This window comes from Lepus europaeus, chromosome 17, assembly GCF_033115175.1.
Source record: "Lepus europaeus isolate LE1 chromosome 17, mLepTim1.pri, whole genome shotgun sequence".
Classification (NCBI taxonomy): Eukaryota; Metazoa; Chordata; class Mammalia; order Lagomorpha; family Leporidae; genus Lepus; species Lepus europaeus.
The window spans coordinates 69069954-69090317 of record NC_084843.1 but is presented as its reverse complement, the minus strand read 5'-3'; the positions used below and the strand labels follow the sequence as shown (position 1 = coordinate 69090317).

At 40.0% G+C, this 20364-nt stretch overlaps 1 non-coding gene across 1 annotated transcript; it reads left to right on the top strand.

Moving 5' to 3' along the window:
- Positions 1 to 364: 364 nt before the first annotated feature.
- On the top strand, positions 365 to 547 carry LOC133776455 (U2 spliceosomal RNA). The gene has a single exon (XR_009868400.1). It is a non-coding gene; the product is annotated as a U2 spliceosomal RNA (small nuclear RNA).
- The last annotated feature ends 19817 nt before the right edge of the window (positions 548 to 20364 follow it).

Sequence of the window (20364 nt, the reverse complement as noted above, 5' to 3'; positions counted from 1 at the left end):
AGTAGTTTCAAATGGGAATTTGCTATACCTCTCATCTGTGTGGCCCATCAGTGAACCCAAAACAAACAAAAAGTAGATGGCTCAGCATGCTTTTCTAAAGAATTCACAACAGTGCTGGAAATGCTCTTTCCTGGCCTTATGTCACAAAAACTGTCCCATAGGATGTGTGCCCTTCCTTGCAAGGAAGCATGGGTAACATTTTTCTCTTTAATGTTCACAGTTTGGGCTGTTTTAAATGTATAATTCAAAGAAAATAAATCACTCCTATCCAAAATCAAATGAATCTATAAAACAAGATATACAATATCTCCACACTATATATTTTTCCAAACTAAAAAGGTGATTTTAAATATTTACAGTTTAAATCACTTCTCAGCCTTTTGGCTAAGATCAAGTGTAGTATCTGTTCTTAGCAGTTTAATATTTACAGTTTAGAAACAAATTTTCGTAATTTGACTCAATTTAATTATCCAATCAGGTAAATAGCAATACTGTTTTCAAACATATGCAGTCATGCATTGTTTAATGATGGGGTCATGTTCTGAAAAATACAATGTTAGACAAATTCATTGTCGTGTGAACATAAAACATAGATGGGACAGCCAATTGCACACTAGAGCTCTATAGTACATACTATCATAGAGGCAGTCTGTGGTTGACTAAAAGGCATTATGCAGCATGCGGCTGTATTTATAACACACTTGCATATTTTTACATATGCACAACACAGAGACATTAACACACACACACACACACAATTGACCTATGGAAACTGAAAGCTATAAATAGACCAAAATGTCTTCTCATTTTTGAAACTTCACATCCACAAAGTAAAACTTCATTGGCTATTGGTTTTAAATTATGCTAAATTCAAAGCAACTGCTGTTTTCCTGCTATTTTAAAAAATAGTGGATCAGCTTATCCCAGATAACTCAAATTCCATCTTTCCCCAGGTCCCCTACATTATACACTAACAAGTCCTATTGTATTTCACACTGGGAGAGTCTTTGTTACACACCATTAGCTCAGCTATTTGTTCTCCTTTGAGATTTGACATAAACATTAGTATAGCTATTATTGCAACCATAAGATACATACATGATTTATCAGCTTTTTATCTTTCAAAAAAAACTATACTCTCCTGACTAACATGATGTTTGTATGTGTTCTGAATTTTAATCATGTATATCTGGAGAGAAACCATATTTAAAATCTGTGATGCAGAAACGAGATCACTGGATTTAAAGAGGAAAGGAGCCAAAATTCTGGCAGGCCACATAAATCTACAAAGTGAGAGCAGAGGGCACGTCTGCAAAGACAGGACAGCTATGGCTCTTCAGGGATGCACTTCACATCCAGCTGAAGCAAACCATACCTGAGAAGAAACAGGCAAACTTTGTCTGCCATAAAGGCCAGTGTTGCCTGAAAGTCCATCCCCTATGCAGAGCAGGGAAAGGTCCTTCCTCCAGAGGGATAATTCTTTTTTTAGCTTTATTTATTTGGATGTCAGAGTTAGAGAGAGAGAGAGAAAGAAAGAGAAAGAGAGAGGAGAGACAGAGAGATCTTCTATCTGCTGGTTGACTACCCAGATAGCCAGAACATCTGGGGCTAGACCAGACCGAAGCCAGGAGCTTCTTCTGGGTCTCCCACATGGATGCAGGGACCAAAACACCTGGGCCATCCTCCGCTGCTTTTCCCAAGCCACTAACAGGAAGCTGGATAAGAAGTGGAGCAGCTGGGACATGAACTGGCGCCAATATGGAATGCTGGCATCACAAGGAGCAGCTCTACCTGCTATGCCACAATGCCAGCTCCCTGCAGAGGGATATTTCCAAAGGGCAGAAGAGACCCTAAAAAAGAGACAGCATTTGACACAGGGGCCTTGGTTAGAGAACATGGAACCCTTCTAATTATAACCCATCTACTGGCCATTTTTGGTAGGTACCCTTACCTACAGGACAATTTAATTTCAATGATGTAAAACAGGAACGTGAAAGCTGCAATATTATTCAGCAATTGTATGGGCTCAAAGTCTGCAACACCTGCTTGGTTCTCTACACAGCTTTGCCTCATCCTTCCTACCCAGTGGGAGCCACACAAATCCCTCCAAATCCCTCTGGCGTTCCCATCCTTGCCTCATGCCCCATACTCCTCAGCTGATGAGAGACTTAAAGAATGCTAGTGCAGCTTAGATTAGATTTTTATCTGTTCCCAGCTGTAAAAACAGATTAGTCCCTGTTCTTAAACCAATTAATAAGGGGAGACACGTCCATAGTCTGCATAGTCTCTTCCTGTGTAGTGTCCCCTGTGCTCATTCCTTACAAGACTGGAATACACTGCCTTGTTCTTACCATAATTTCCAGACATCACTCTGATGTTCCTAAATTCTGTCCCTCGTCTAGGCTCCACCTTCTCCAGCATGTCCATTCATCTCCATGACTAGTAGACAATGATGTAATCACTTAGAGCTGCCACCAAGCTTCCCAGCCATGCCAGCTCTCATCCTCCTCACTGCAGGTGGATCTCTTCTAACCCCCTGAAAGATGCCACTTGTTGCATGATAGATATGCCTAATCTTCAAACCACAGTGTGCACTCAGTTCCTGACTTCAATACCAGATAAGTACTTCACCCCAAGATTGCACCAAGACATACACACATAGTAATTCACGTAACCCTCACCATGACCCAATGACAAGCATATAGTATCCTACCTTCAGTTAGGAGAAACTGAGGCTTACTGTTACCAAAAATCACGTTCAAAGTCTTATTACTGGCAAACAGGGATGCCAAGAGTCAAAGTCAGGGCTGCCCAGCTTGCAAAGCCACCAGGCTTCACTGCCTGCAGAGATGACTGAATTGGAGCTTCTTGAGGCAAAAGGATTTTCTCCAGCTGCCACTGTGATTTCCCTCCATCTTCTCCACCAACGTGGTGTTTTGCCACAAGGAACAAGTATATTCCTCACCTGCTTCCACATTATAAAATCCTGGCCAAAGCATCTATAATAAAATGCAAGGAAGGTGAGTGGCAAGGCTGACAGCTGGAAAGTGCCAGGAGTATATGCTTCCTTTAGAATGCCGTGGGGCCTTGCTTGAGGGCTGTGGCTTAGAATTGACAGCTGTTTCATCTCAATGGAGAAATATCAACTATAAACAGGAAACCCATCGGCGGATATGGATTTATCATTTCCCTCAAGTAGTCACTGTCCCAGAGAAAAAAGTAAGTTGTTAAGATGAAAAATTAAGCAACCTCATGGTCTACTCAAAGATAACACACTAAATAACTTTTTCTTGTCTCTCTTTAACATAAAATATGCACAGTCTCCTCTAGCTTTAGTTCTTTAGCTCATGAAATGAGTGATTTCTTGCTTCCTTCCAAACCACTTAGGAGAAACTGAGGCAGAAATGGTTGCAGATTCTGGAACAAACTAATGAAGGAAAATGCACAAAACCACAAATGTATCCTCCATGTCAGGTAGATTTGTCTGAACAAATAAAATCCCAAAGGGTCAGAATGACAGAAATACCACTAGAGCCGCATCTGGTGAAAAATCTCTTTCTCACTGTGGGCAATGGTCACATCAGAAGATTAGAGGTAGAAGTTACCAAATTCTCTCTTTGTGCAATCTACTGTCCTGGGTTCCAATTTGTTTGTAAGGAACCCAATGTCATTGCCCTATCAGGAATCTGCAACTCCTCTTATCACTTGTCAGAAATGCCTGTCAACTGATGTCACCCTTCAAGATGCTAACAGCTCTAACATGTCACGAAACAGCAGCCAGGTAGAATTCTTCACCAAGAATATAATTTCATAAAAACATCTTCAGGGGCCAGCGCCGTGGCTCACTTGGTTAACCCTCCGCCTGCAGCATTGGCATCCCATATGGGCACCGGGTTCTAGTCCCGGTTGCTCCTCTTCCAGTCCAGCTCTCTGCTGTGGCCCTGGAAGGCAGTGGAGGACGGCCCAAGTGCTTGGGCCCTGCACCCGCATAGGAGACCAGGAGGAAACACCTGGCTCCTGGCTTCGGATCGGCGCAGCGCCAGCTGTAGCAGCCATTTGGGGAGTGAACCGACAGATGGTCTCTATCTCTCCCTGTCTAACTCAGTCAAATAAAAAAAAAAAAAATCTTCAGTTCTCAAGTCCCAAGCCACATTCAGGGGCCCTTTCAGCTTCATCTTGTTTACTCCCTGGGTTGTGTGGATCATTCCTATTGGCCTATCTTCAGAGTTCTGTGGGCGGTGGGAATAGGGGCTGAGTCAGTCTGGTGAGTGGTTGGGCAAAGTTGGAGGTTTTGGTTGCTAGGTGACCATCAGGGCTCCCCAGATGTGAATTCCTCTGCTGTCAGGCTATGGATGCCTGGATCTTTGTGAGGTGCTGAGGGAGCTGAAGGATTTTCCTCAGTGCTCCCTCCCCTTCCATGGTCCCTGACTTTGCTCCTGGCCACCCACAGCCTGACCGGTGCATACTACCTGATGCTGGGGTGCTCCCTGGGAAGAACGGGAGAGTTTCCCCTGATGCAGCCTCTGATTTGGGCCTCCCCCACTCCTCCGTGGGTCCCAGGGCAGGCAACTCTGGCCCCACCCTTCTTCCATCTCCTCCACACTTTCCCCCATCTCCCTTAGACAGGCAACTTCAGGCTTTTGTACCCTGCAGTGAGCAGGTGGCTGACCCCTACCCTCTCTGTGGAGCTCAGAGAGACAGCAGATGTCCCTCGTGCTGGTGCTGCGTCTTCACACCATGCACAACCAAAAGTAAAGGACTTTGCATGTCTGTGTTGCTTTGGACGGGCTCGTCACTCAACGAAGCTGACAGGTGCAAGGAAAGCCATGAGTTTGTGGAGGATGTGGCTTTTCTTCTTCTGTAGGGGAGAGGAATGCGCTCTGGCTAATTTCTCCATTCCGTGGGTAAGGGGATTCTGTTCCTCCTCTTCGTGTAAATCTTAAAGTATCCTACTTTCCACCAGGGTTAAAAAAAAAAAATCATCCCTTTGTCCTCTTCCAGGAGCAGGAGCAAGGGCAGAACTTCCTCCAGAAACAAAGACCGTACAGCACCTGCTCAAGGCTGAGCTTCATGGTCTTTGTATACTTTCTGTATAAAATTCTCAAATAGCTCCAGGGAAAGGCTGAGTATTTACCAGAGTGTGTTTTACACAATTCTATTTCCTATTCATAGTGATGGATGTTGATCTGCAAGTAAAATTCAATGACCCACAGTTTTAAATGCTAGTTTAAAAAAAAAAAATTACTGCAAAGCATAGCTTTTCAGAGCCTTATGTATCCTATGTTCAGTTCTTGGGTACAAAACATAGTGCTACATGTTTATCCATACATCTTTATGCATGTGCACAAGCACATCACTAGATCAGGAGAATCTTAAAAGTGGAATTCTCGGTTCAATGTGCTCTTTCTGAAATTTTAATTTAAATTCATATTTTGCACCTCAAGAAAACATGCACCTGCTAACCTCTGAAACTGAGCCTCTACCCTTAGTGCCTTTGATGTCCACTTCATCAGGGCACAGTTTCTTTCCTTCAGCTTGCAGATCCTCTCTCTCCACTGTTATGAATACAGTCAACTCCCTGCTAAAATAAACTCACTAAACCACAGGAGTGGCACAAGGGTAAGACTAACCTCTGAAAGACCGAAATCATAGACTTAGAACTCAATTATCACCTCTATAGTCAATATCTCTATGCCAGACTCTATTCTGAGAGGTTTCACAGGAATTTTAGGCTCTAATCAAACAAAATGATACCCAATCTACTCCTTGACCCTAGCTGGGCTACAAGCCTACTTTGCCTGCACAAAAGAATAGGCTGGCCTCCTATCACTGGACAATCAATCAAACAAAGTCCACATACACTGTGAACCAACCAGAGACCTGGACAGGAGCTGATTATGCACTGCCAAATTTAATGGGCAAATTCACTGTCCTTAATCCCATGAAGAGTTTGGGAACTGAATGATGCCTGCCTGACTCCTTGTTCCACACACTGCAAATAAACTACTTTCTTCCAACAACCTAGTGTCGGTGGTTGGTTGGCAGCACATCCACAACTGGGCCTAGGCTGTTGAGAGTTCTGTAACACATGCATAAATAGTGCATTAGTAGTTCTGTTTTCTTATACATACTCATACATTATACATACTTATATATTAACTGAAATCCATCTGATATTCACTGATTTTTTTTTTACGGAAAAACAATGTTTCACAGATTTCCTTTGCAAATGAGCAATTTGTGGGTGTGTGTCTGAGTGATTGAAACTACTTGGTCTTTGAGTTAATCTATTTGGAAAAAATTATTTGGATTTTAAAGAAGTTGTGTCTTTTCCTAAGAATAATAGTTTTCTTCCAATTTTGCCACTTATTCTCTAACATTGGTCATGAGGTTTGTTCTTCCTCATAGATGTTAATTTGCATGTAGTTAAACTTAGCAATTGTTCATCTATGCTTTATGAGTTTCATGACATACTTTCCATTATAAATTATATTTTAAAAATCACCAAACTCACGGCCGGCGCTGTGGCTTAACAGGCTAATCCTCCGCCTTGCGGCGCCGGCACACCGGGTTCTAGTCCCGGTTGGGGCACTGGATTCTATCCCGGTTGCCCCTCTTCCAGGCCTGCTCTCTGCTATGGCCCGGGAAGGCAGTGGAGGATGGCCCAGGTGTTTGGGCTCTGCACCCACATGGGAGACCAGGAGAAGCACCTGGCTCCTGGCTTTGGATCATCGTGATGCGCCAGCCAAGGCGGCCATTGGAGGGTGAACCAACAGCATAAAGGAAGACCTTTCTCTCTGTCTCTCTCTCTCTCACTATCCACTCTGCCTGTCAAAAAAAAAAAAAAATCACCAAACTCTTAAATTTATAAAAGTAAATTCAATGCAACTATCAAAACAGTAAGATAAATTTTATATACATGCAGATTTATTTCTAAATCACAGAATTAGGTCTGTAATATGTCAAGCTAAAAAAACTTTACCTGTATTAATTCTGACAGTGAACCACAAATTTGGTATTTTCCCAATTTTGCTAATAAGAAAACTGAGTTACAGAGAGGTTCAGTATCTTTTAACTTACCCGAAATCTCATAACAGAGATCTGCTCCAAACCAATTGAATCCAAAAAACCATGCTATTAGCCAAACTATGTGGATATAGGTATGAAAATAAAGAATTTGATATGGATCTTTCTAGCTACTTCCAATTCTTGAGTGGAATCTGGCAATTAGGAATTAATTGAAGTCTTCTAAACTCCTTTCTGAATTTGTTTCTGTGTGGTTTTTATCCCCCAACCCACAGAATGAGCCTGTAATGATTATGTTTAATCCACTGGACATCAAGAAAGATCCACTTGGCCGGCGCCGCGGCTCACTAGGCTAATCTTCCACCTTGCGGCGCCGGCACACCAGGTTCTAGTCCCGGTCGGGGCACCGGATTCTGTCCCGGTTGCCCCTCTTCCAGGCCAGCTCTCTGCTGTGGCCAGGGAGTGCAGTGGAGGATGGCCCAAGTACCTGGGACCCCATGGGAGACCAGGAGAAGCACCTGGCTCCTGCCATCAGATCAGCGCGGTGCACCGGCCGCAGCGCGCTGGCCATGGCGGCCATTGAAGGGTGAACCAATGGCAAAGGAAGACCTTTCTCTCTCTCTCTCTCACTGTCCACTCTACCTGTCCAAAAAAAAAAAAAAAAAAAGATCCACTATTCCCAAAGGATAGCATATCATTAACTATTCTCCAAACTTCTTTGAACCAGGAAGATCATTTGGAAGAGCATTCTGAAGAAATACTATTCTTTTAAGAATTTGGGGAAAGGATAGAAACAGTACTGTTTTCTTTCCTAGTTCCCTTCAGACTCCCTTTCTCAGTAAATAATGCTTCAAGCAATGCCACATTGTTAATCTCTAAGGATAAAATTGTGATTTAATTCATATTTTAACCTTAGTCCACTTGGTTTGCTTTGTGCAAAGAGAAAGGTATTGTTGTTGTTGTAATTTCCTTACAATTTTTAATGAATTAAATTATTTCAGCCATTTTCTAACATTTCAATTTCAGCATTTAATGAGAGTGCACTTTTAATTAGCTGGCCCTGAGTTGTGTCAGTTATCGGGCAGGCTCTTTTCCTCCATCTGATGCTCTATGTCCATTATTATTGTACTTCACTGTGAACCTGGCCTTCCCCCTGCACAGCCTCACACAGGCCCAAAAATATCATATACATTAACTGCTGCAGAAGTGTTTGTGCCAACAACATCCAACGTGTAGGTTAATTATTGAGGGCAGTTCATGCAAGCACAGGCTTGTGGGACTTTTTATAAAAGCACATTCATCTGCATTGATTATGCTCCACATAATTAGAATCACTGCAAACCGTGATGTGTTTTGACTTTTTATGTATCATCTATTTCATTTCTTTTTTTTTTCTTTTAAAATTTTTTTTGAACTAACAATTGCTGCATGCTTGCTTGGCTGTAGAAAATACATAGCAGTGTCAATGACTCGAATAAGCACTGTTTAAAAGTCTGTGACATTCATTTCTTTATCAAATCATTATGAAGAACCTACTATGTGCCAAGCCTTGAGAATATTTAGAATATTTTTAAATTCATCATAAATAAGACACACTCTTTATCCAAAGGAACTTCAAAATCTAGTGAGGATCCAGAAGCTCATAAAGATATTAATGTGATACAGACCAGTTGGTACAATCATGGAAGTACAAACCAAAGTCTGTGTAACCACAGATGACAGGAGATCTGGGGACCTTTCTTCACATGAACCACACATTCCATGATAAGGAACTCAACAAAAGTCTTTTACTCAGCAGCCAAATCCTCAGCTATTTCAATCTCTAGTCATTCAGCTTCAGTCTTTTTCTTTTTCTTTTTCTTTTTTTGGCTTTCCATATTAGTTTTACTTATTCTGTTTTAACCTAGAAACCTTTTATTTAAGGTATACAAACTTCATGCATTTCATATATATAAATTTAGGAACATAGTGATTCTTCCCACCCACACTTCCATCCTTCTTCCTCCTCCCTCCCCTGTGTTAGACCCTGCAAGGAACACAGAGTCACATAGATCACATTATTAAAACCTGAAGACTTGAGGTGATACTCTGTTTTCACATAGCAAATCTCATTTACATAGAAGTTAGTTTCCTCAATCCCACAGAGTTGGCAAGAAATGGGGCTACAGTTTGAACCTGGCACATATCCCAGAATATCATGACTCTGTGCTATTACTACAGCATCTTTTATGGGACTCTCCCTGTGTCAGGCTGGGAGAACTTAGAAGTTATAGCTGGAAGACATCCCAAGAGCTATTTTCCTGTATACCTTATCTCCCAAGGTATATATACTCCCAATATATTCTAGGTATTTTCTTTTACATATTTATAGGTAAAATTCTCTGCCTATTCACTCAATGTTGCAACCTAGTTATATTTCAGAGATAAGTCAATTTCCCAAATGGTAATAAAAGTTGAATTACTAACTGGAATATAAATCTATAGTGTTCTTCATTATCTTAATCTGTTTCAGTTTCTTACATAATCTGTCTCACAATCATGGCCTCTGCTATGTTCTGCATTTGGCTTGAGTTTGTCTGCAAAGTTTCATGTACTGGCCATCAGTGTAGTGATGTTGAAATATGGTAGAAGGTTTTAGAGGTGGTGCCTATTATACAAAGTAATAGGTCATTGGAGGGGCTGCCCTCGGGATGGATTAATGTAGCTCCCATGGGACCCAATTAGTTCCCACAAGAAAGGGTTACTATGAAAGAGCAAGACTGGCCCCTCTTACCTCTGGCTTCCTGTCTTGCCATGTGATCTTTCCCTCTTGGATGCTATTCACTATGGCATAGCTAGGAGTGTGTACTTCACTAAGGCTGGCATCATGTGGGTTGGGTTTTTATTGGATACTTGGTCATCAGCCTGCTAATATTGAAAGGGGGTGGAAGCTTTAAGGAGGGGAGCCTCTATACAAAGTAATTAGGTCACTGGGGTTGTCTGCCCCTGCCAATGCTAAATAAACCTCTTTTCTTTACAAATTACCCAGCTTCAGGTGTGTTGTTGTAGCAATGGAAAATGAACTAATACACTCTCTCGGGGCACTTGTCTCAGAACACATAACCAAGGACAAAGGGCTGGCCTGCACTTTACATTAAATGTTCTATTTCTTCTCTTTTACATACATCCTAGTATTTTTTTTTTATCCTAAAACTGCCAAACCAATCTTTCTGGCATAAATAAGTGGTGTAGCCGCTTTTCAAATTAACTATATTAAGGTATCACAAGAGAAGTGAAGCTAATGAAAATCACTACTGAAAGACAAATTAGCCACTTAGAGAAATGGTCCACACGAAAATGCTTCAACAGGTATCCCTGATTGTCTTGGCACTTCTCCCATATCAAAACAAGACCAACAGAAACTAAAATCTAATCTAGACTACAATAATGTCTATGATTTATCAGGTACCTTTAGACTGCGTAAGTTATCTATTACTACATAACAAATCACCCCCAAGTCTCTGCAGCTTAAAACAATATAGGTGTTACCCCAAAGTTTCTGTGGGTTAGAAATTCAGGAGTGGCTGAGCTGGGTGGTTCTAGCTCAGGGTCTCTCCTGAGGCTGCAGTTCAGACAGCACTGTGGTTTTCTGACAGCTTGATTGGGACTGGCTGCTTCTTGTCCAAGATGGTTCACTGACGCAGCGATTGGCTGGTAATGTTAGTTCCCAGCTGTAACCCTCTGTAAGGGTTGCTGAGCATCCTCTGCTTTCCTCCTGTGCAAGTGATCCATGAAAGCAAGACTGAGGACATCGTCTTTCATGATCAAGCCTCCAAAGTTATATTCTGCCCTATCTACAATATCCCAGAGTTCGCACCTGTCAGCCTTATTGACTGTGAGAGGGAACTATGTAAGAGGAAACTACCCTAATGGACCCAAAGCCTACAGATGGCATGTGTTGAAATAGATCAACCAGGTCTCCTTGTCTGAACATTTAATTATGGGCTTTCAACCCCTAAGCACCACAAATCTAGAAGGACACAAGGGGATGATTCTGATGAAAACCTGAGAGCCACTCTTTGTGACTGCAGAATAATTGTTGAGGTCTATTGATCAGTGACAGTTCACAGAGGAGGGCTGCACTGCAAGTGCAGTTGAATGCTGCTTCCACATTGCTATAATGGAAGGCAAAGGCTCCCTGTCAGCGGAAGCTGCCTCCTGAGAGACTTGTAAAAGTAGCCAAATCACCGTACCCGGAGTCCATTTCACCTGGCTCCGACTATTGACTCCTTCTCTAAGTAGAGCCACATCTCAGAAAACAATGTCCAAGACAGTGGGTTTAAGTGTTAGAATCCATCAAAGAGAATCTCCAACTGTAAATTCAAGACCCAGTTTACAAATCTCTCTCTTGGTTTGGATAACATTGGGTGGCCCGAACCTAAGGATAAGATCTTGCTAGATCAATCGGATTTCAAAAGTCCCTCTTCTGTTTTAAAAACACATAGCTCAGGGCTGGCGCTGTGGCTTAGCAGGTAAAGCCGATGCCTGCAGTGCCAGCAATCCTTATGGGAGCCGGTTCAAGTCCCGGCTGCTCCTCTTCTGATCCAGCTCTCTGCTATGGGCTAGGAAAGCAGTAGAGGATGGCCCGAGTGCTTGGGCCCCTGCACCTACATGGGAGACCTGGAAGAAGCTCCTGGCTCCTGGCTCCTGGCTCCTGGCTTCAGATCAGCCCAGCTCCAGCCACTGCAGCCATTTGGGGAGTAAACCAACAGATGGAAGACCTCTCTCTCTCTCTCTCTCTCTCTCTCTCTCTCTTTCTCTGCCTTTGCCTCTCTGTAACTCTCCCTTTCAAATAAATAAATAAATCTTAAAAAAAAAAAAACATAGCTCTAGAATACTCACTGACTTTTAATCCTTTTGTAACCATTCATTATACCTCCAAAGTGATGCTTTTGGCTTCATGGAGTACATGTATCCAAAAATTGGAGAGTAATGGCCATAATCAGGAATTATGCAGGAAGAACAGATCATGTAATACCAAGTCAGCATTCTCCCAGGAGTACTTGTCCCTTATTTGGGCCTATTACAGACATTTTATTTTTGAAAAATAGTTATGAACCCCAGCACCAAATCCAACTTTGTTCTGAAACCTAATCTCTGCCATTTTATAAGTAATAACCAAATGAGTAATACAAATGCAAATTAAACTGCAGGGGAGGACTGGGGGCTGGAGAGTAAGAAATCCTTGGAGAATTGGTTTATCTCCTAAGCAATGAAGATGACAGACTGGTGTGCACTTTAGTTTGTTCTCTCCTAAGCCATGGGGAGAGAAATGATGAGAATTGAGGGCACAGCTGTGGAATGCATCCTGAAGCCCATCTATTTGGGTTCCCAAGGTTGCTCCCAAGCTGTCACATAACAATGTTTGATTACTGCAGGAACTGATGACTGCTTTTGCTTGTTTCCCACAATGCTGCAGCAGTATGCACCCTCTGCTTGGGACTGCTGTAAAGCTTTAATGTGTAACTGCTATTTTCCATAAGAATAAAACTAACCTCATAAGGATCAGGTCCTAAAAAAATAGGTTTTCAGAAGCAATCCAATATTTTCACAGCAGTAGCCTCCATGTGTGATTTTTTTCAATAGTTTAGGGAGGAAGTTGGGATTCCTAGTATGGAACTGGAGATGAGCTTCACTGTTGTCAGTAGGATACAAAAGCAGCCAGGATCCCCACTTGGTCCCATATACACACCCTTAATGGAGAAGGGAACACTGAACTGAGTCATAGTAATGATCCCAGGAGGTTTCCTCAGAGAACCATAAGATGAAATACTCCAAGTTCAAAAATAAGATCCTGTAATTAATATCCTTGGACCTCCCCCCAGATCTGCTAAAGTAAAGAGCAAACAATAGGTCATTTATAGGACATCTTAGGAAACAAAACTTAGCATAAGTATAGGTCAACAGCATATGGCTACTAAAAACCATGCCACAAACAGTAAACAAAGCCCACTACCCACGGCAATGGAGAGTGCATGCCCCTAGACCTCCATTCATCTTCACCTGAGGCATTACTTTGCTTACTTTAAGTTAGCAAGGTTAGTGAGAGCAAGGCTTGACCCTCCCTGCTTTCCCTTCCCCTGTCTAAGCGGCTTTCAGGAGGATCCTCACATAGGAAACTTCCTTGAGTCCTTAAGTTTCCAAAAGATAACTTTTCTTGCTCACCCTGATAGTCTACTTCCTTAGTAGTTAAAGTATTTCTTTACTATTCTCTTGTATCTTTGAATCTGCTGGTAACTGTCAGAAACCCCATAACAGATTGGTAAATTTAATTACATAAAAAAGGAAACAAAAATTAGTAGGAGATTATTATTGCTTTACATTTTATAGCTTTTCAAAATGCTCAGGTTAATAAAAGACAGCTGTTTCTATATTCAATCTGTTGCAATATCATGTCATGTAGCTCATGAAAAATTCCAGTGAATGAACACTCATATTATAATCACAGCAAGGAGGCAAATATTATCTAAGCATTGCCTTGGAAATATTTTTACTTCAGATGTCCCCTGAAATAGTCTTGAGAATCCTAGGGCCCCCCACTGTAAGAACTAATGAAATAAATAACTTCCAAAAATAGGAAAGAAGAGAAAGCTCACCAATGTTAAAGTTGTCTACTGAAATGAACAGACGACTTAAAGAAAATGAAAATTATCTTGGCCATAGAAAATGATCTCAAAATTGCTCATATTTAAAGAAATACAAACTAAAATTATTCTGAGATCCAATTAATCAAAAGTAAATACTTCTTAAAAGTTTGACCATCAAGTTTGTTATCAAGACTATGCAGAAACCCAATTAACTGTAAGAAACTTACCACTTAGACTACAGGTTCTAAGCACCATTTCCCTCTAAAAGAAACAAGGAATCCCCAAGAAATACTTTGTTTCCAGTTTGGAGCAGATATGTGCAAGAAAATCCTAGTCATATTAGAAAATTCTAGTCATATTCAACAATAATAAAGCTGTGAAAGAATATTAGAATCCTGTCTAAAATGTTTAAGAGTCATCTTAATGAGGTTTCCACTTACCAACAGTGGGACAATTTCAACAGAAGTAAAAATAGTAACTATAGAGGATTTACAAATATTAAAGTGGGACAGGGTTTGGCCTGGTGATTAAGACAGTTAAGATGCCCACATCCCATGTAAACTGTTGAAATTTTTACATAGTATAGAGTTGATCTTCTGTATATAAAGTTAATTAAAAATGAACCTTAATGAAGAATGGGATGGGAGAGGGAGTAAGAGGTGGGACGTGAGTGGAGGTGGGAGGGTGGGTATGGGGAGAATAAACACTGTATTCCTAAAGTTGTACCTATGAAAATTGTATTCATTAAATAAAAGCTTTTTTAAAATGCCCACATTCCACATTGGTGTACCTGGATTCAATTCCCAACTCTAGCTCCTGATTCCAGATTTCCACTAATGCAGACCCTAGGAGGTAGCAGATGATGGCACAAGTAGTTGGGTCCCCGCCACCCATGTGGGAGAATGGGTTTGAGTTCCTAGCTCCGGGTTCTGGGCTCCAGCCTGGCCCTTGCCATTGCAGGCATTTGAGGAACGGACCAGTGGTTGGGGGTTCTCTCCATCTCCCAACCTTGCCCAATCTCTCTCACTCTTCTCCCTCAAATAAATAAAGATTTACAGAAGTTAAATACATAAAACATTTAAATCCATGATTTCAAACTAATACTACAATAGTAATAATAATGGGTCAACATTAAAAGAAAGCAAACCCATCCCTTGAAAAGTAATCAATAAAGGGAAAACTAAAGCATTTATTCTGCATTTCTCATAAGACTGATACCAATGAATTACCGAAAAGTAGATGAAGATAAATTTCTCTTTGTAGAATATCCCAGCTAATAAAAAAAGGAATGATAGAACTCCACCTCTGCGGCCCCTAAGAATTAATCAATCTAAGCATTTATTGGCAATGACTGTTAATGTGACAAAACGAAAGACAAACAGATATTATGTGTCTCTTGTGGAAGATTACAACCCCACCTATGAAGTATTCTTGGAGGAAAACAACAAACTGAATTAGGGCAAGCCTCTAAATTTAATTACCTATTTGCCGCGTTGGTAGGAAACATTTGCTCATCTGATAGAATCAGAGCATTACATGGCTTATGTGACATTTTCCAGGGAGCTATGTCTCATAAATCCACAGACTTCGGGCTTGCTTATCATAAACAACCCTAGATAAGAAACCCTGCTAAACTCCCCTGCTGGCAAACACTATTAGTTGTTTGTCGGGAGGTCTGTTATTAGCATATTTTCAAGGAGATTTTACTTCATTGCCTCCCTTCTTTGTGCCCAGGGAAATTCCTTTGGGAGAGACAGGGCTATATACCTGTTGTTTAACCATCTATATTCTTCATGCCCTTATAAATAAGAAGACATTGAAAGACCACAAATGATGACATACTGAAAAGTCATAAGTATAAAAATAGACAAATGGAATAAAGTGAAGAAGCCATAAGCTATGTAAGAACTTTATAAATGCTGGAGATAGCAACTGAATATCAATGAAGAAACAGTAGACTGTTAACTAATAGTGTTGATAAAAAGGCATAATTGCGATAGCTACGCTCTCCAATGACCTGATCCAACAAGCCTTGTAGAAGTTTTTCCTCACTATCGTGGCTGGTCTGTATCATCAGTAGCATATGGTAGAAATGACAAAATGTCACTTATAAAGTAGTGTTATAAAAGAACAATTTCCATCTTGGGTAAATTCTCCGGATGGATGGATGGATGTTTGGGTGGATGGAGACAGAGAGAAAGATTTATTTAATTTATTTATCTTATAATAGATAGATAGATAGACAGACAGACAGGTAGATAGATAGCTTAGGTGGCTCCGTGGCACAATGGATAGCACATTGGACTTTTAGAGAAAGATAGATAATCTCATTTCTCTATCTTTATCTCTTATTCTAGGGGAAGCAGACAGCCTTTTTTTTTTTTTTTCCAGAGAGGTCCACATGACAAGGAACTGAACCCTCTAGACAATAGGCAGTGAGGAACTGAGGCCACCAAAAACTGTGAGTGAGCAGAAGATTTCCAGCATGAAGCCTTGAGATGATTCCAAGTCTGACCAATAGGTTGTCTGCAACTTCGTGAGAGATGTTAGGGGGGAAACAACTGGATAAGCTATTTCCAGACGTCTGACCTAAGAATGAAAGATAATAAGTGGTGGCTGTTTAAGTCTACTTAAAGTTTTAGAATAATTTTGTATGCAGCAAGAAAAATCTCATAGAGTTGGATGCCAAAAGTGTCTACACCATAACAAAACTCTCAAATGTGGGAGAGTAAGTTGACAAAAAATGGGTGGATAAAGGACTTTAGAGAGAGCATCAGTGAAAGTCTGAATTGCTTGATCAGACTTTAGGAGTTTAGACTTTCAGGAGCTCATCAAGGAATACCTAAAATGAGGATAATGTTATTGGAAACTGGAAGAAAGGAGATCCGTCTTACGTAGAGGACAGAAGTTTAGCAACAGTAACCAGAAGTAATGTGAAAGGTAGACAATGTATTTAGTATATGAAAAAAATGTTCAGTATCACTAGACAATAAGGAAATGCAAATAAAAACCACAATGAAATATCACCTCACTCTCGTTAGAATGGCTATTATCAAAATGACAAAAAATAGTAAATGCTAGTAAGGATGTGCAGAAAAGAACCCAATACACTGAAGAGTAAAAATGCAAATCAGTAACAACCATTATGAAGAACAGTATGGAGGTTCCTCAAAAAATTAAAAACAGATATATCATGACCCACCTATCTGACTTCTGGTTAAATATACAAAGAAATGGAAATCAGAACATTAAGCAGACACCTACACTCCCATGGTAATCATAGCACTATTCACAATAGCCAAGATACAGAATCAGAACCTGTAAGTTTTGAAGTTTCTCAATTGTTTCAAATGGCAACCAATTCTAAAATTAATAAGTGACTCCAAACAAAGATTGAGTCCAAAACATTCTCAAGAAAGTTTGGTTTAAATATGAAGCTGAGGGAGGGACCATAAAGTTCTTCATTAAGACCTTCAGAAGGATCAAAGGTAGTGCCTCAAATGGTCTTTTAATCAGATTTTAAAAAAAAAAAAAAGAGTATGACTCTCAGATCCTTTAGAGTTTCTAGGAAGATTACCACTGTTGTCCCTAAATGGCAGCCTAAAACAAAGAAAGTCTCGTCATGGAGATTTATAGCTACACTTTTGTTTAATGGAGCAAATTCCAAAAAGATGCATAGGAGACTCAAAATTTTTTAACAGAATTCTATATGTAGAAACATCACCAGCTTGGATTGAAGGTAATATCAACAGTACAAAAAAGATCTTGGGAGCTTCCTTCCCCCCACCAAATCTCAGAACACAGCTGAGAAAACTGTTCAACTACAAACACAGGCCATATTTCATAAAATAAAAGGATGACTCCAAGAGTGGCTTCAAGGGCACATAGAGTGTAACTAAGAGCCATGGAGGAAAAATTTCCAGGCAGAAATAGGAGTGAGTCATAATGGAGGAACTTCGAACATTCACCCAGTTAGATTTAGTAACAGCTATATTCTATTGATTCTTTGGGCCTCCCATTTCTCCACTTTTTGAACAAGAATGTCTACATAGGTTACCCTAGGCCTGTGTCATCCTGATGGTTGGGAGTGTGGAGACTGAACAGTTTGTCACCTTAATTTCATAGACCAAAAAGAGTTGTTATTAAAGAACTACATGATCACCCACCTGGACCTGACTTAGACTGTGAAAACTGAGCTTTGAGCTTATATTCAGATAATACCAAGCAAGAGCTGTAATGTGGATAAACAGGAACTTCTATACACCTTTGCCAAATAAGACATTTTTGAGGGCAAAATAACAAAACTTGGTAAATTAAAGATGTTCATGCCTATGACTTTAGACATGATACTCCTTAGTAGGGAAACTCTCATATAGAACCTAATGATACATATATAAGGATATTCATTAAAATATAATTTATGAGTGAGTGCTTTGCCTTGTGGTTAAGATGTCTGAGTCCTCTACTATAGTTTTAATGATCTGTGATTACTTTAAAATTTACTTTTTATGGGTGAAATGGTCATTTTTTCATTCAATTATCATTTTTAGCTGTTGTCTATATTCCCAATAACTAGGGGCTTTGTGCTTTTGAAAGTAAATTAATAAATAAATAAGTCTGAGTCCCACATTGGAATGCTGGGTTTGATTCCCAGCTCCAACTCTTGGCTCCAGCTTCCCATCAGTGCAGACCCTGGGAGGCAGCAGTGGTAATTCAAGTAGTTGGTTCCCTGGCACCCAGGTGAGAGACCTGGGTTCTTTCTGGCTCCTGTCCCTGGCCTCAGCCTTCCTGGACATTTGTAGAGTGAACTGGCATACAGGAGCTAGCTCTCACTTGCTTACTCTCTCTCTCTCAACTCTCTCTCTTTCTCTAATGTTCAAATAAGTAAAAAAAAAGTTTTAAAAAAACATAAGTTGAGAAAATGATCATGTCCACTATTTAAAATGTCTATTGATATATATACATATAGATAAAATTTATGACATCATAGTTAGAAGCAATCCAGGTGTCATCACTAGAATAATAAATAACCAAAATGTAGTATGGGTATCTGATAGAAAATGATGGAATGTAGCAGTCAGAAGAGGCTAGAGATTTACAAACAACATTATTAAATTTTTAGGAAAATAAAGCTGGTTAAATAAATAAAACAAATCAAGCTATATAACACAATACTATTTATGTAAGTAAAAAGACATTTGTCAAATAAAACTTTGTTTTTCACTATGTGTTCAAGTACAGATATTAAATGTCTATGAGGGTGCCTAGGGAAGGTAGAGAAATGAGTATAAATACAAGCAATGAAGGAGAAAAAAGATGAAATAAAATAATTCATGTTAATGAATCACAAACTGAGAATTATAATGATGCTAGCTCTCAACATCTGAAGTCCACAAAAAGGAAAACAAATTTAGAGAAAGGAAGAAACCAACCAAAATACAAAGAGAGGGCAGGGAGAGGAGGGAGGAAGACAGAAAAGACAGAAACAACGGCAAATTAGCTAAGGAGCTCAGGAGTCACTGTGGCCATTAGAAGGTCTAGGGTCAAGCTGACCTCTTCCATTTTTGACATTTGACCATTTTAACATTGGCTCTTTTTCAGACTTTGTGTTCAACTATAGTGTGAGAAAAGTGCCTGGGATTGTGAGTACCCCAAGTTGAAGAGAAGGTCCAGCTTGGTGGTGACTTTTGCTTTTACAGCTCATGAAAGGAAGGGAGTGGTGTGATTAAGGGATCCAAGGTTACTCCACTGGGGAACAACAATACTTGAGAACTATTATGCTCAATTATGTCTCCTGGCAGCTCATGACAAGAGCCTCAGGTGATCACTGGCGTCATAAATAAGAGTGTCAATTGTTAAATTAACAACAGGAGCCACTGTGCACTTGCTCCCCATATAGGACCTCTGTCCTTAATGTGGTGTACTATGAGAATTAATCGTAAAATTAGTCTTCAAACAGTACTTTATACTTTCTGTGTCTGTGTGGGTGCAAACTATTGAAATCTTTACTTAGTATAGAGTTGATCTTCTGTATATAAAGATAATTAAAAATGAATCTTAATGAAGAATGGGATGGGAGAGGGAGTAAGAGGTGGGATGATTTGTGGGTGGGAGGGTGGTTATGGGGGGAAACCACTATAATCCAAAAGTTGTACTTTTGAAATTTATATTTATCAAATAAAAGCTTTCTATTAAAAAAATAGCAAGGGCAAATTATTGGAAACTATTGTGAACACAAGTCAAAATAAAAATAACTATTTCCTTAAGTGACAAAAGAAAATTCATTTTTTATTCTAAAGTAAACCTTTTTTTCAGTTGATGATTTCATTATTTGGAAATCAACTTTTCACTTTGCTGTTGAATGAAAAAATAAGTGATTCTGTTAAAAATTAAAGTGAAAAATGTAAAAGTCCTTTCTAGCATTTGAATAAAAGCTGAAGATATCTGAAACATTAAAAAGAAATCATGTCTCCAAGAACAGGCATGTCTCAAGCCACCTGGATAATTAAGCCATTTGGGGTCTCTGGCTCCTGAAACCCTTCTCAGTTCATCGAATTCTCTTTGAAAATAGGTATGAAGGCATTTTAAAAGCTACCATGTAGGAAACATTCATATCACATTCAGAAGTTGTGTTTCATTAAAGCAATATAAAAATATGGCTACCATTCATGCTTATGTCTTATGAACAGGAAAAAGCATTAAAGGGACTTGC